The sequence below is a fragment of the Equus przewalskii genome, chromosome 25, assembly GCF_037783145.1.
Source record: "Equus przewalskii isolate Varuska chromosome 25, EquPr2, whole genome shotgun sequence".
NCBI classification, from domain to species: domain Eukaryota; kingdom Metazoa; phylum Chordata; class Mammalia; order Perissodactyla; family Equidae; genus Equus; species Equus przewalskii.
The window spans coordinates 8,027,868-8,041,638 of NC_091855.1; the positions used below are offsets into that span (position 1 = coordinate 8,027,868).

Here is a 13,771-nt window from a genome sequence, read left to right on the forward strand (position 1 = left end):
AGGAAAAAGAGACAAAACTCACATCGATCACCTGTGCTATCTTTTAGCAGTTAAAACGTTTGAGTCTGAATGACTAGGTAAAATGGAAAGGTTAATGACTAAACTGCATGTTGGGAGGACTGGTGATCTTTCTCTTCCTCTCCCTCCCACTCCAATCAGGGGGGGACTGCTAAACTGATATAATTTAATCAAGACCAATTCTTTGCCCTGGTAATCAAGAGAGTGCTGTGACGTAAGAATAGAGGCCGCTGCACCAAGACCAAGCCTGCTGACTAGGAAACTGCTGGCCCTTGTTGTGGATTTAGACCGCTGGTTTCCAAGCCTGGCTGTGCATCAGATTCACCTGCGGAGTCTTAGACCCAAATCCAACTCTAGGCATCGGTATTTTAACGAAACTTCCTGGTCATTCTAACATATAATCACAGCTGAGAAACACTGGTTTAGGTTGTACTGTTTCTGAGAAAAATTAAGATTTGTATTTGGAGATGTACCTACCTTAAGGGGTCAGAAAGTATGAAAATTAGCTCTGTATCTCTCTCAACTGGTGGGAATGTTGCAAAGTAAACCACATTCAAGGATTCACGTCCACCCTCATCCATGAAGTTACAGATACCCCTACGTGTCTCCATTGTCTCCCCAGGCTTAGAAGTGGCAATGAACGTTCCTGTCCACTCTGCTGAGGTCGTCGGGGAGGGATTCATCAAACTGCAGCTCTCAGTCAGCATTCCCAGAGGGAGACCTCTTCCCACGGGTGGGGTAGGTGTGGTTTCCCAGGGGAGGGGATTCGATTTCAGCCTTTGTGCCTCTCTTATGTGATCATTTCTTTCTAAAAGTATATAACCTACAAGTAAAGAAATTCATCTGTCTTTGCAGGTTGTGTGTTAGCATTGCGGCGACGGAGAGGATAAAGCGGCAAGAGGAAGAGTCATCCTGCCTCCCCCTCTCCTGTGGAAAAGGCAGGCAGCCCACCAGGAGGACTTCAGCTCCACAGAGGGCCAGATGGCAATAGGCCCCTCACAGGGAAGCCAGCAGCAGGGGTGGCAGATGGTCCCTAGCCTGCAGAGGATCTCTGCAAAGAGGCTTCATACAAGAGGGAACAAAGTTTCTGGCACCACCATGCAGTATGTGCTAGTAAATGTTTAACAAATAGCTGTCCAGAAAAAAAAGTCTCTGATTTGTAGCACTGGCCAATTTTCGTGGTGTAAACACTCTCACCGTCATCAATTTCAGGCTCTCAACCTGAACAAGGAGTCACTGAAAGAGGAGTTGGGAAGAAACGTGCAAGATCAGCTCTGGCAGGCCAGTAGGAGCAGCGCTAGCATGCCGCTGCCCCGGGCTAGGCCTGCAGGCCTCCCACAGAAGGGAGGGAGAGCCCAGCGAATTCTTAGGGGACTCGATGTATTTTCTATAGATTTCTGCTCTCTGTGTGTTCCCTCTTCTCTTTCAACATAAACAATGAACATTCGGCTGTGATTCCGTTAAGTATGACCTCATGAACTCAGGGTTTAAAAAAAGTCATTTTTCAGAACCACAGCCTATATTTGGACCCAAATTGGCAGAAAGGACTGAGGGTTACACCTTTTATAAAATAACAACAATAAATATTTTTTAGTATTCTTCAAATATTACCCTAGAGCTCGTCATACACAGCTTGAGATGGTCAATAACAGGCAACATTTATTGAGTGCCCACTGTGTACCACGTACCCTACATGTATTAACTCATTTAATCTTTACTACAACTTTATGAGAAAGGTACTATTATTTAGAGAATTACACCTTTTAAACAAATAACCATAGTGAATACTTTTGAATAAAACTATGTGTTATTCTAGACTGTTCACAATGCAGTTTGAGATGGTTAAAAATAGCAAACATTTAGTGAGTGAGCACTAGGCACCTGATGTTTTCCATGAACTCTCCATTGAATTTTTTTTGAAGTTTTTTTTTTCTTTGAGGAAGACTGGCCCTGAGCTAACATCCATTTCCATCTTCCTCTACTTTATGTGTGGGACACCTGCCACAGCATGGCTTGATAAGCGATGCGTAGGTCTGCACCCGGGATCCGAACCTGCAAAGCCCAGGCTGCCAAAGCGAAGCACATGAACTTAACCACTACACCACCAGGCCAGTCCCTCCATTGAATTTCTATAATGACCTATGAGCCAGGTGTTACTACGATACTTACATTACAGTTAAAGGAAATAGAGGACAGAAAGTGACTTCCTGAAGGTCAGGGTCACACCCAGGCAGCCTGGCACCAAAGCGTGCTCTTTCGTATGGGACTCTACCATTTCTGAGCAGAAATGTTCCTAGGCAGATCCTTGACCTTCAGGGGAGATGTCTGACCTTGATTTAAAAGCAATGCACTTCTCGTTCAAATGTTTCTGCACAGCTGCCCTTCCCAACGTGGGCACTTCCTTCAGGCTGTAAACACTACCTTTCTCACTTGGCAGCAGATACTGGTTGGCATTATGTTACTGTGGTCTGTGATTTAGAGCTGAAGTATCCACGTGCTGAGAAGTCAGGAGATGAATCTGGAATCAAATGCTATTCTCCGAATTGCTAGTCAAGTTCAATGTTATCCCCTTGAAAACCACTCCTAAACCACATGCAATTCAGCTCAAGTAAGGGGGTTAAAGAAAGTCAGATTTCAGGAGGCTTCTATTGATCTCCATCTTTAGTCTGTTTAGTACTGAAACAGTTTTGAAGTTTCTGCCTCATTGGAGTGACATAATTTACACCTTTCTTTCTGAGGTTGTCTTAGCTGAGCTGCACAGCGGTGTTCTTATGTAGACAAAGCTACTGGAGTTTAGAAACAGGAAAGGCTAGAAACTCACTTTTTAAAGTAAAATAAAGCTTACACAGTGGGGGATTTCCTTAACTCTTCAGACTCTGACATGTGTTAGGTAGTCAGGAAAGAATAATAAAATTCCCCAGGAAAAGTGGTTCACAAACGGCAGTGGTTAAAATGTGGTTTTCAAGGTGGCTATGGGTCTGATTTCCATCCCACGTGCCTCACCTCACCTCCTGCAGGGCTGGTCTTAGAGTCCTGCAGAAGAGCCAAGCCTTCCAGAACAGCCCAAGGACTGCTGCAGATGCCCAGCCCACAACCCAGGCTCCTCCAGAGAGCGTGTGTCTGTGTCGCACAGTGCTGCGCTAGCTTTCAGCGGCTGCTCCCTGGATTGCCTAGGAAAGGGCACCAACTTTGATTAGGTCCTGACAACTCAGCCAGCAGCACCTGATGATGGAGAAGGGGAGGAGGTGTTTGTTCAGTGGAAAATAAACAGTAGGAACTACACAGATATACAAAGCTTCTAGCAGGCAGCCTCAAGAGAGAAAGGACGAGACTGATGGAGCTAAAGATGAAAGAACTTGCTGCTAGAGGACAAATGGGATTTCTGGAGAGTCCTTCAAATAGTAGCTGCACAGAATAGAGTTGTCAAGATATTTGATTTAGCCATGAGGGTCTCAAGGGGTGAAGAGGAGCTTGGGAGGTTCTGGTCCTGGGGCCCAGAGGGGAGAGACCAGTTTAATTTAGGAGGTCATGCCCGTCACCTATGGGTAGCCCAACCATGGTTGAGGGAGAAACGTATGGGAAGTAAAAGATCCCAATAGTGACATCCTAGGACATTTATATACTCCATTATAGCACAGTCAGTTCTGCTATCACACGACATACACATTCCTAAAACTCACCTTGCTATGCAAAATCGCACAATCAAAACCGCATGGCTCAGAGAAAAATGGGACCAAGTGTGGAATACCCAAAAACTTTGCCAGTGACATAAAAAAAGGAATCTAATAAAAATGGTGGCAGGGGCTGGCCCCGTGGCTGAGTGGTTAAGTTTGCGCGCTCTGCCGGAGGTAGCCCAGGGTTTCGTTGGTTCGAATCCTGGGCGCAGACGTGGCACTGCTTATCAAACCACGCTGAGGCAGCGTCCCACATGCCACAACTAGAAGGACCCACAACGAAGAATATACAACTATGTACCTGGGGGCTTTGGGGAGAAAAAGGAAATAAATTAAAATCTTTAAAAAAAAAATGGTGGCAGAGTCTTATACATGTTAAATGATTAAAAAACATACAAATTTTGCACACTTTATCTTGAACACGACCTGAAGTTTGCTTGTGGAAGGGGGTGCTGCAGCTTGCGAGTTACTATGAAGTGGTAGAAGGAAGGTTATCAAAATTGGCAGTTTTAAATCCTGGAGCTTGTTTTTCTGTCTGTGAAATATAGGCTCTTTGAAGCATGCATTATCACAGATACCTGCTTCAGCAAAACTGAAAATTTGATTCAAGGTGTAGTCTTCTTTTTCTGTACCCCTGCTGGAAATTCTTTCACGGGCTTCTTATCTGCACTTGGGGTTTTGCCCAACAGCTGGAGGCTTTGGAAATTGTAGTGATGTTTGAAACCAGCCGCTCATATCACTAAAAGGTGCCACGTCTGAGGAATTTGGCATTTCCATGAAGGTCTTTGTATGTAGATAGTGCTTTCTCTTTGTGAGAAAAGGGCTAACCCATTTTTCACTCGTTTTCAATCTCAACAATGCTCATCTTTCCATCTCTTCTATTTCTTCAGGCCTAATTCTCATCAACTTCTCAGCACTTGGAGTCGTTCCATCCATAGACATTTCTTTTGTTATCACTGTATCATGGTTCCTTTGTGCCCATTCCTTGGGGAATCCCATGTGGTCTCTTGATTCTTTCAAAATGCTTTTTTACTTCAAGCTTCTCCTCAATACCTAAAGCTTTCCTTTCCTTTTTTTTTTTTTTGGCCCAAGGAAGATTGGCCCTGAGCTAATGTCTATGCCAGTCTTCCCCTATTTTGTATGTGGGTCACTGCCACAGCATGGCTGCGGATGAATGGTGTAGGTCCAGTTCCCAGAACCAAAGCCGGCCTGCTCAAGTGGAGCACACCTAACTCAACTACTAGGCCAGGGGCTGGCCCCTTGCTTTCCTTTCTTATGACCTCTTTGGTGTTTTTGAATCAGGGTACTTAGACATGTTTCAGATGTTGAACGAGTTTTTTTTTTTTTTTTTTAATATAGGAAAGCTCACAAATGTGAAAGAACAGGGAAACACAAGTTTGTAGGATAACACACTTGGTTAGGATAAGTGGGATGGGAGGAAATGCAGCTTAAAGGCCCGGGGTAGATGGTGAAGCATGTGCATATGCGGGTTTTATGAATTCCTACAAGACTCAGTTCAGCTGGGTGTGTTTTCTACGTTAACCTAATTTTTCTCACAGACAAAATTGCCTGTGAGAAATGTGCATTTTGCTCAAATTGTCCTGTAATACATCAATCTAATTGGAATAAATTCCCATTTTCAAAACAAATGTCATCAGTACCTCTGCTCATGTATTTTCTCAGTTGATAATAACTCTGTGAGGTAGATGGGAAAGTTAATATTCCCATAATACAGATGGAAAAACAAACTGGAACATCCCAGAGCTGAGATCGAAGCCTGGAACTGCCAGAGTTAAGGTAAGAGTTCTGACCATGTTTAAGTCCCCAGTCCTACTAGTTCCTAAAGCCACTTCCACCCTTGTCTTCTGGAAGTTTGGTTTCATGAGCCAGGAAGTTTTCTTCTCCCACTGAAAGTAGTTCCAAGAGGGTTTTTGAGTAACGCGGGGTCTTGGCTAATGCAGGGTTGCCTGGACAATGTTCAAATTCTCTCTCAGCTCTGGGAGACTTTCCCCCACATTTTGGCTTACAAATTAACCATTTTTAGGTAGAGGGCACCCTAAATTTCAATGTTTGTCCTTGAAATAGGAGGTTCGGACTGTGCCGTGCTGTGATGCAGGCACAGAGTAAAGGGAAATCGTTCCTTTATCCCCTGAGTGCTGAGTGCTGGCACCTATTTAGACACTGCCCTTTCTGAATACAGTGACCCTTCACTGTCCCTGTCAGGGCCACTGTGATTGTGGCCGCCATCAGCCTTGCTTCTGGGAGAAGGGAGGCTCTGGGTGTGGCCGCGGCTCCTCTTCCTCCTGGTCCTGTGGTGTCCTGACAGCTCTCAGTCAAAACCCAGCTCAGTGACAGGAAGGGATCCCAACCGTTTCCATCAACGAGCTCAGGATGATGGCTGCTGCTCAGTGAGCACCTCCACGTGTTCGCTCATCAGTCCAGCAGGGTTTGTTGAGGGCCCATCACGTGTCAGGATCATTCTTTTCACTGGGTTATTTCATTTGTTTCTCACAGTTTGAGCCCTGAACTGACTGGCTCACAGCCTGTGCACTTAGCCCTGTGCCGTCCCGCTTCTCTCGTTCAAGGTTGCCCAGGCAGCTTTAGTCAAGGTTGCCAGAGCTCCATTGGCCTAAATCATTTTCCTACTTACTGGAGACCTAAAAACTTGGCAATGACCTTCCCATGACCTCAATAATAATTTCTCAACTTGTCATTGCCTTTCCGGTGTGGCTACAGACTTAGTTCCCTTCCATTTAGATAGTGTGTGCCTGAATGTCACCTTTGTGGAGGTTTTGTGAGCTTCAGATTCCTTTCCTTCCTTCTTCCTTTCCTATTTTCACATTCATGCACTGGGACATACTCTACCAAATTGAGAGGAAAAGAGAAAAAAACAAGGAAAGTAGAGCAATCTAAATACTGAAAAAACTTTTTTTTTAACTTTATGAATAAGGCCTTTGAACTCAGTGGCCATGGCTCCTTCCTAACCTGTGCCTTTCATGTCCTGTTTCCAGCTGGAGTGGAAAACAAGGTGCTCTGGCGCTGAGCCCACAGTGTGGCCTGGCTGTGGGTTATGTCTCCCTGTCTTCAATGAACAGTGGCAGCCACAGCTGCTGGAGAGGAGGAGCAGTGGGCGCTTTCTGTGGGGAGCTCGAGTCCTTTGCCACAGCCATGGAGCTTGCTGGGAAGGGAAGCCGCCTGGGCCTGCACCTGATGTGGCCAAGGGCAGCAACAACAAAAATGACAGGGAGAAACTCCTGCAGCCAATGGGCATGGGGCTGAGGAGGAAGGGGGGGCTCTCTGAGGCTTGGCTTTGAAACTTTCTGCCCTGACTAAAACCCGGGTTCTCAGCACAGGGGATGTGACTCATGGCTGAGAAATGCCCCACGGCCTTGGATGACATTCACGTTGATTACCTCTGAGTCACATTTCTGGGAGGAATTTTTTTTTCACCAGAGGCAAACTGAAGGGAAAATGGCGTGGATAGTGGTTTGGAAAGAGCAGAGGAAACAGGGTCACTTGTTTCCTTAGTAGGAGAGTTAAAGACATTCAAGAATGGAAAGAAAAACAGGCAAAAAGGGAGGGCATTGAGGAGAAGGACACATCGGGCGGTGAAGGGATGGGGGCAGACTCTGGCCTCTCGCCTCTGATTGTGATTACGGACATTCAGAACATAAGAGATGGAGCCATCATTTGCTCCTTTATTTCACAAGTATTTGTTGAGTGTCTTTGGCATGCAGATTCAGTTCTAGGCACCAAGATACGACACAGAGCAGCACAAAGTCCTGGCCTGGTGGGGTTGATCTCAGTGGAGGAGAAAGACAACAAAGAAACAGCAAATCAAATGGCAGCTAGGAATCCAGCTTTTTGACTAATTAACAGAAACATGTTCAGAACGTCCAGCTCCAGGATGCTGCAAACATGCACACTTTGCACAATGGGAGGAGACCTGAGGGGACCCCACCAAGGGCGCCGTGCTTTAGCAGTTCAAAGGCTTGTCTGGAGTCCTGCCTCTCACAGTTGCCCAGCCCCATACCTGGGACTCTGTCTCCTGGAAGAACTGGCAGGGCTGTGGGGCCGATTGTGAAAGAGGGAAATAAGGGGGCAATTTGATGTCCCTGATCTCCCCCCAAACCCCCACATTATGTGTGTTTGAAGCCTCATCTGAGGTTAGGAGCCCTCTTCATGTAAATGTAGATCTCATTTAAGTCATGAATTCCAAAAGTGTGTCTGGGGACAGGAAAAGTAATGTCCCAAGTCCAGTGGGATTTCAAACCACCAACACAAAAACCAAACCAAACCAAACAAACAGAAAACACTTTGCACCAGATTAGCTTCTCTCTGCTTGACTTAGACTAGTGAAATTGAAGCTATTTCCTACAAAAGGAAGCCAAAAGGGAAGTAAAGGGAGGCAATAATGAGAAGTAGAAAGAGTTAAGGACCAGGAATCAGAGACCTAGGGTCCAATCTGGGCTTGCCACTCACTGGCCCCGGAGAGGCAGGCAGTCCTGCAGGCTGGGTGGATGGAGAACAGGACGTCAGGATACCCAGGGAAGGGTCCCCAGTCAAGAATCACACAGGCATGGTTGGGAGGAGGGTGCGTACCTGAGCAGACTGGAAATAAACTGGACCCAGGGCAGGGGCTTCAGTGAGCACCCAGGAACCCAGCATCTCACAGGTCCTTGAAGAAGCCAGAGAGTAAAGGAGCAAGATGCTTCCTGCACTTGAGTGACCCCAGCCGAGGGAGGATCTGGAGGAAGCACTGGATGGCTGCCTGGCTGCCCTCCTGCTGAGAGTGAGGGTAGTTTTGCCTCACTGGTGCCCTCTGTTCTCTAAACCCCGGGTCAGAACTCACTGACACTCCTCCCCGACACTCCCTGGCCATCTGGCTGCTCCCTTGACCCTACCTTCTGGCCCACCCTTCAGGGCCTCGTCCTCCTAAATGACCTCTACTGACCACTGCACGCCAATCCATCTGGACAGGCAGCCTTGCAGCAAAGTCTTTCTTAAAGACAGAGCAAAGCATTACAAAAAGGAGAGAGAGGAGAGGTGGGAGGGGTCGGGGGAAGGAGAGAAAAAGAAACTGGCAAGAAGAGAAGAAGAAACCCTCAAGAAGAGAGACAGCAGTGTGAAGACTTCAGCTAAGGGCAGACCGAGGCCAGAGCAGGAGGAGACAGGAACCTGTGAGAATGAGAGTCATGCTAACAAAGAGAGCACCAAACTGGTCCAGCGCTTCCTTTCCATCTGCAGAGATAATGAAGGGGCAGCCCCACCAACCTCTCCCTAGCAACTCCCTTCTTAATCATTGTCCATGTGGCTTGGTTCTCAAAGTTCTGCCCTCACTCCCCATCCTGCCACAGTACCAGGAAGGAGCTCCACTCCGTTCTCCCTCCTGCTCCTGCACGTTCCCAAGAAGCTTCGTCCTCCTGGAGCAGTCTCCGCTCCTCTTTCCAAGTCCTTTTTCTGTCCATCTGGCCCTAGTCACCCTCTGTGTCCCCAAGCTATCCACCGAGGCCAATGAGGGGAGTGGCCAGATCAGAGCTTTGATGGCTGCCGAAGATTGGTTTTGACCTAGAACTCTGCATGTGTAGGTGTGTACGTCTGTGTGTGTGTACATGTGTATGCAGGGGGAGTGGGGATATTGTACTTATAGTTGCAACAAAAAGGTTTGGGTTTCACAGATCGGGGGCTGAGAAGGATGTTGTAGCTGGGTGGCGATCCGATGTTATGTGTTAAGCCACACCTAGTAGAACCTGTGATTGAGTAAATGTCTGTAATTTACCCCTGTATATGTTGTGTGGCCTACAATTCCCTACTTGGAAATGAAATAAATTATCACTGTTGTGGTCACTATTACTTTTGCTTGAAACAGGAGACGGAGTGTGTGATGCGCTGATGGCCCCGGTCACCAAGGAGAGTTAGGACAGACCCTTGGGATGAGCCTCTGGAGCTCGTCACGTCTCTGGTGAAAGAGAAGGAGAGCATTTCCATCCTAGCTGCTGGCCAGGTGATCCAGGAGGGGCAGAGAGGGAAGCTTAGGATGTAGGTGCCCTGGCAGTTGGGATAGCGCCTTACCAGGGGCCAGCTGAAGCCCATTTTTAACATAAATTGTCTTCCTTTATCATTTTAAAAGACTTTATTACAGACATGCTATTAAAATAACAGAAAACCAAAGAAAAAATTGCTCACAATCCCATCCAGAAGTCAAATCAATGAAAAATATGCATGATATCACCAAAGATAAAATTCTGTCCATGACGTTACTAAGAGCACCAGCATGCACAGGGACATGACCTCGCAGACGATGTCAACGAACCAGTGAGGGTTTTCTCAGGCTCAGCCTCATGCAGTCTACCTCCACCAAGTTTTCAGCGACTTTTCAAGATGCTTTGGCTTAGAAACCATGGAGGAAGGAGACCAAAGCTCAGCCAAACCGCACCTATTCTGTCTTCCCCCGCCGTGTGCCAGTCTACCCCTTTGGAACATTCCCAGGTCTCCATGGGAGGCGGGTCTTCTGCTACATTGTGGCGTGGCCCCTTGATGTTGATGGCAGGGGGTGAATGGAGTCTGTGCCTTTGCCCCTGAACAGATGGAGCTTCGTCTGGGGGTGTCTGCATATGTGTATGCTTCTGCATTTCAGTGATTTCCTCCTTCCCTAACCAACCTGCTAAATGCAGCATTTACAACCACCCTCACAGGCATTATGGGGAGGCTGGGGCCTGATCCCGCCAAACGAAGGCTGCCAGCTTCCCCTGCCAGAAGCAAGAGGCGCTGGAAAAATGGAAATCAGACAATAGTCTTGTATACTCCCTGCTCTGTCATGGATGGCCTTCAGCAGGAAACCAATCAAGAGAATCAAAAGAACACGGTTTCCTGTTAACACAGAGCGATGCCAAATCCACCCGACATTATTGTTTCATGCCCTGTGCCAGTCATTGTCAACCATAGCATAAGTAATAACATATGACCGGGGTTGTGGTTTCAGTGAAATATTCCTTTGCTTTTGGCACGGCACCACACACCTTCATATGCTTTATTGCCCCTTCTCAAACCTATGGAGGGTTTTTTTTCTTTTCTTTTTAGATTTCGTTTCCCCCAAAGAACTATATCCGGCTGTTTTGCTGCATACCAGCTCTTAAACCCAAGCCAGCTGACTCCCAATTCTCCACAGCCTTTTCTTAAGCAACACTTTTTAAAAATATATTATTATTATTGTTATTGCATCACACGGGGCTGAAATAAACCCACTGTGTATTGGCCTTCAACAATCTTGCTTTTCCTCTGAAAATGCCTAGTTCCCTAAGACTGCCTTTAACAGAAAAAAACCTCTCACATAATATTTTTCTTACTTTCCAGGCTGATCTTGGAGGTGGTGATAGGTCATAAGCCGCAGCCTCTGCAAGGATGTTACAGCCCCTGGAGCAGGCGGGAAGTACATGTGCGTCTGGAATGCAACAAAAGGGAAAAGTTACTAGTGTGTTTTGGACAGGACCCTGTATTTTTAACCCTTTCTCCAAACCTAGAGAAAACCCAACTCCATTAGCCACTCAGAAGCTTTCTCCTAAAATGACATGGTTAAGGAGGGATGTGAGTAGTCATCCGGATCTTTTTTTTCCCAGACAGTTTATCTGGTGGTTAAGAGATAGAGCTGGTTGGTACCAGACAGAGCTGGTTCAAACCCTAACTCCCTTTCTTAGTAGATGTGTGACTCTGGGAAAGTTGACAAACTTTCCGATTCTCATGTTCATCCTCTGGAAAACAAGGACCACTCCCCCCAGGGTTCCTGGCATTTTGCTGCCTGCTCTGTCATGGAAGGTGCACCTTGTTAGTGCTCAATAAATGGCATGACTTGTGGCCTGACTGGTAGCACAGCGGTTAAGTTCGCACGTTCCATTGGCAGCCAGAGTTTGCCGGTTCGGATCCCGGGTGTGGACATGGCACCGCTTGGCACTCCATGCTGTGGTAGGCATCCGATATATAAAGTAGAGGAAGATGGGCATGGATGTTAGCTCAGGGCCACTCTTCCTTAGCGAAAAGAGGAGGATTGGCAGTAGTTAGCTCAGGGCTAATCTTCCTCAATAAATAAATAAATGGCATGACTGTTTTTATGGAAGCACATTGGAAAGTCCTGGGTGCCCCCTCCAAGTTGTTTTGGGAGTGATAGTAAGAGAGTGTGGGGTTCAAGTTCGTGGAGGATGTAGGGCCATGGGCAGAGTAGCTTCTCCATGATGTTTGCATGTATTATCTCACTTAATTGTCATGAGAATTCTGGGAGAGAGAAATTGAGCAGTCATTATTATCCCCATTTCACAGATAAAGAAATGGAGGCCCTTGCCCACCAAAGAATTGGCAGAGCCATGACTGGACTGTGGGGCTCTGGGATCCTTGCTAACGCTCCATCTGTACAGCACAGTTCCTCTCAGAGCTGGATTAATTTGTTCTTGGCTTGTCCTCAGTTCCCCAAGGCGCTCTCCCTCCCCGTCCTTTCCAGGAAAGGCAGAGCTCCCTGCCTTTTACACAAACATACACACACACACTCCTGGGCCTGTGCTGCCTCCTGCGGTCTCCCAGGAGAGTGGCTGCTCTGACATGGATAGGACCTAAACCGTGAGGTGATTTGACTGACTTGTATCACATTTTCCTCCCTGTAAGTCCATCCTGTAATGTTTCTCTTTCTCCAGACAGCTTTTCTGAAATGCTCATTATTACCTGTAGGTTCCTAGGTTAACCTATCATCTTTGTGGCTAAACTGGCTTATTACTTGAAAAGAGGACCAGGTAACTATTGATACGAGGAAGGAGAAGGCGCTTTGGAGGATGGGGTACTTGGGTTGGGGTGAATCTTAGTTCGGGCTCCCAGGGAAATAGATTCTGAGATGGAAATCACTTGGAGGAAGTTGACTGCAGACAGCCAGCCCTCAGGCTCAACACCTGGGGGTGGAATGGGGGCGGGGGGGTGGGGGTGGGATGGGGGGGTTGGGGGGGAGGGAAGCAGAATTGGGCAGAGGAGGCTTAGACAGAAATGAGCCACCCAGACTCAGCTAAGCCACAGGAAGCTCTGGGGCAGGAGGAGCCCTTCAGAGTTGCCCTACCTGCAGAGAAGGGGCTGGGTCCTTACACCCTGTGTTGCCTGTCAGAGGGTGCAGGCTGGGGCCAGGTGATGTGACTTTAGACCAGGTGTAGTCTAAGGGTAGTCCCGGGAAAGGAACTCAGCTGAGAGCCTTCACCCACTGTACTCTCAGCCTCAGGGGAATGAAACCTTGGCCTTGCAGGGGAACTGGATGGGGTGCTACAATATCCACTTAGGTGGGAAGGCAAGGGCAAAGCCTTGGGGCAGCAGGTTAGCTGGGAGCTGGATGCCTCAGGCTTTTGAGACTTTGAAGAACAGACTTAGGACTAAGGTCCTGGGAAAGGGAGGGTAGTTTTTTCAACCTTCAACTGAAACAGCAGAAAAAGCCTCAAATAGCTGGAAAAGAGTGGAACTTTCCTGCTGTGCCCACTCCCACTCTCATTAGAACTTGGCCATGCATCTGACCTTGGGTCACGGTGTCAAATAAGATGCTGGACCAGTATTTCTCAAAGTGAGCTCTGTCAGCCCGATACCTCCAAATTATCCCGGGGAAGAGGCTTTAAAAATGTAAATTCCTGGGTCCAAAATATAGTAAAACAGAGTCTCTGGGAATGGGCCCCAGAATCTGCATTACAAACACCCTCTCCCCCACTGTTTGATTCTTTTGCACTTCTATACCAGAGTTTATCAACGGTCTCTGCCTCAACTGTCTCTAGAACTGGCAAGGTCTTCAGGGTCAAGAACCAGTATTTTTCTTAATAATAACATTTGCACTGCTGAGTTATCTCATCCGGTGGGTTTTTCAACTCATTTCTGCAGTGGGCTCCAGTTCAGAGGCTCTGTGGCTCACTCTGATTGCCGGCCCTGGTAGCCACAGCTGTTCTACACACTCTTCTTTGGGGAACCAAACTCTCCTTCCCTCCACTCGCTCTTGACCCAGCCATGGGGCCTGAATTGGAGCAGCCTTCTGCTTATAGGACTCCACCTCTCTGGCCACAATCACGGGGTGAGGG

General features: G+C 47.4%; 1 long non-coding RNA gene across 1 annotated transcript; it reads left to right on the plus strand.

Moving 5' to 3' along the window:
* The first annotated feature begins 637 nt into the window (after positions 1-637).
* On the plus strand, positions 638-1,166 carry LOC139079275 (uncharacterized). The gene is made up of 2 exons (XR_011532739.1): positions 638-756; positions 874-1,166. It is a non-coding gene; the product is annotated as an uncharacterized lncRNA (long non-coding RNA).
* Positions 1,167-13,771: the final 12,605 nt, after the last annotated feature.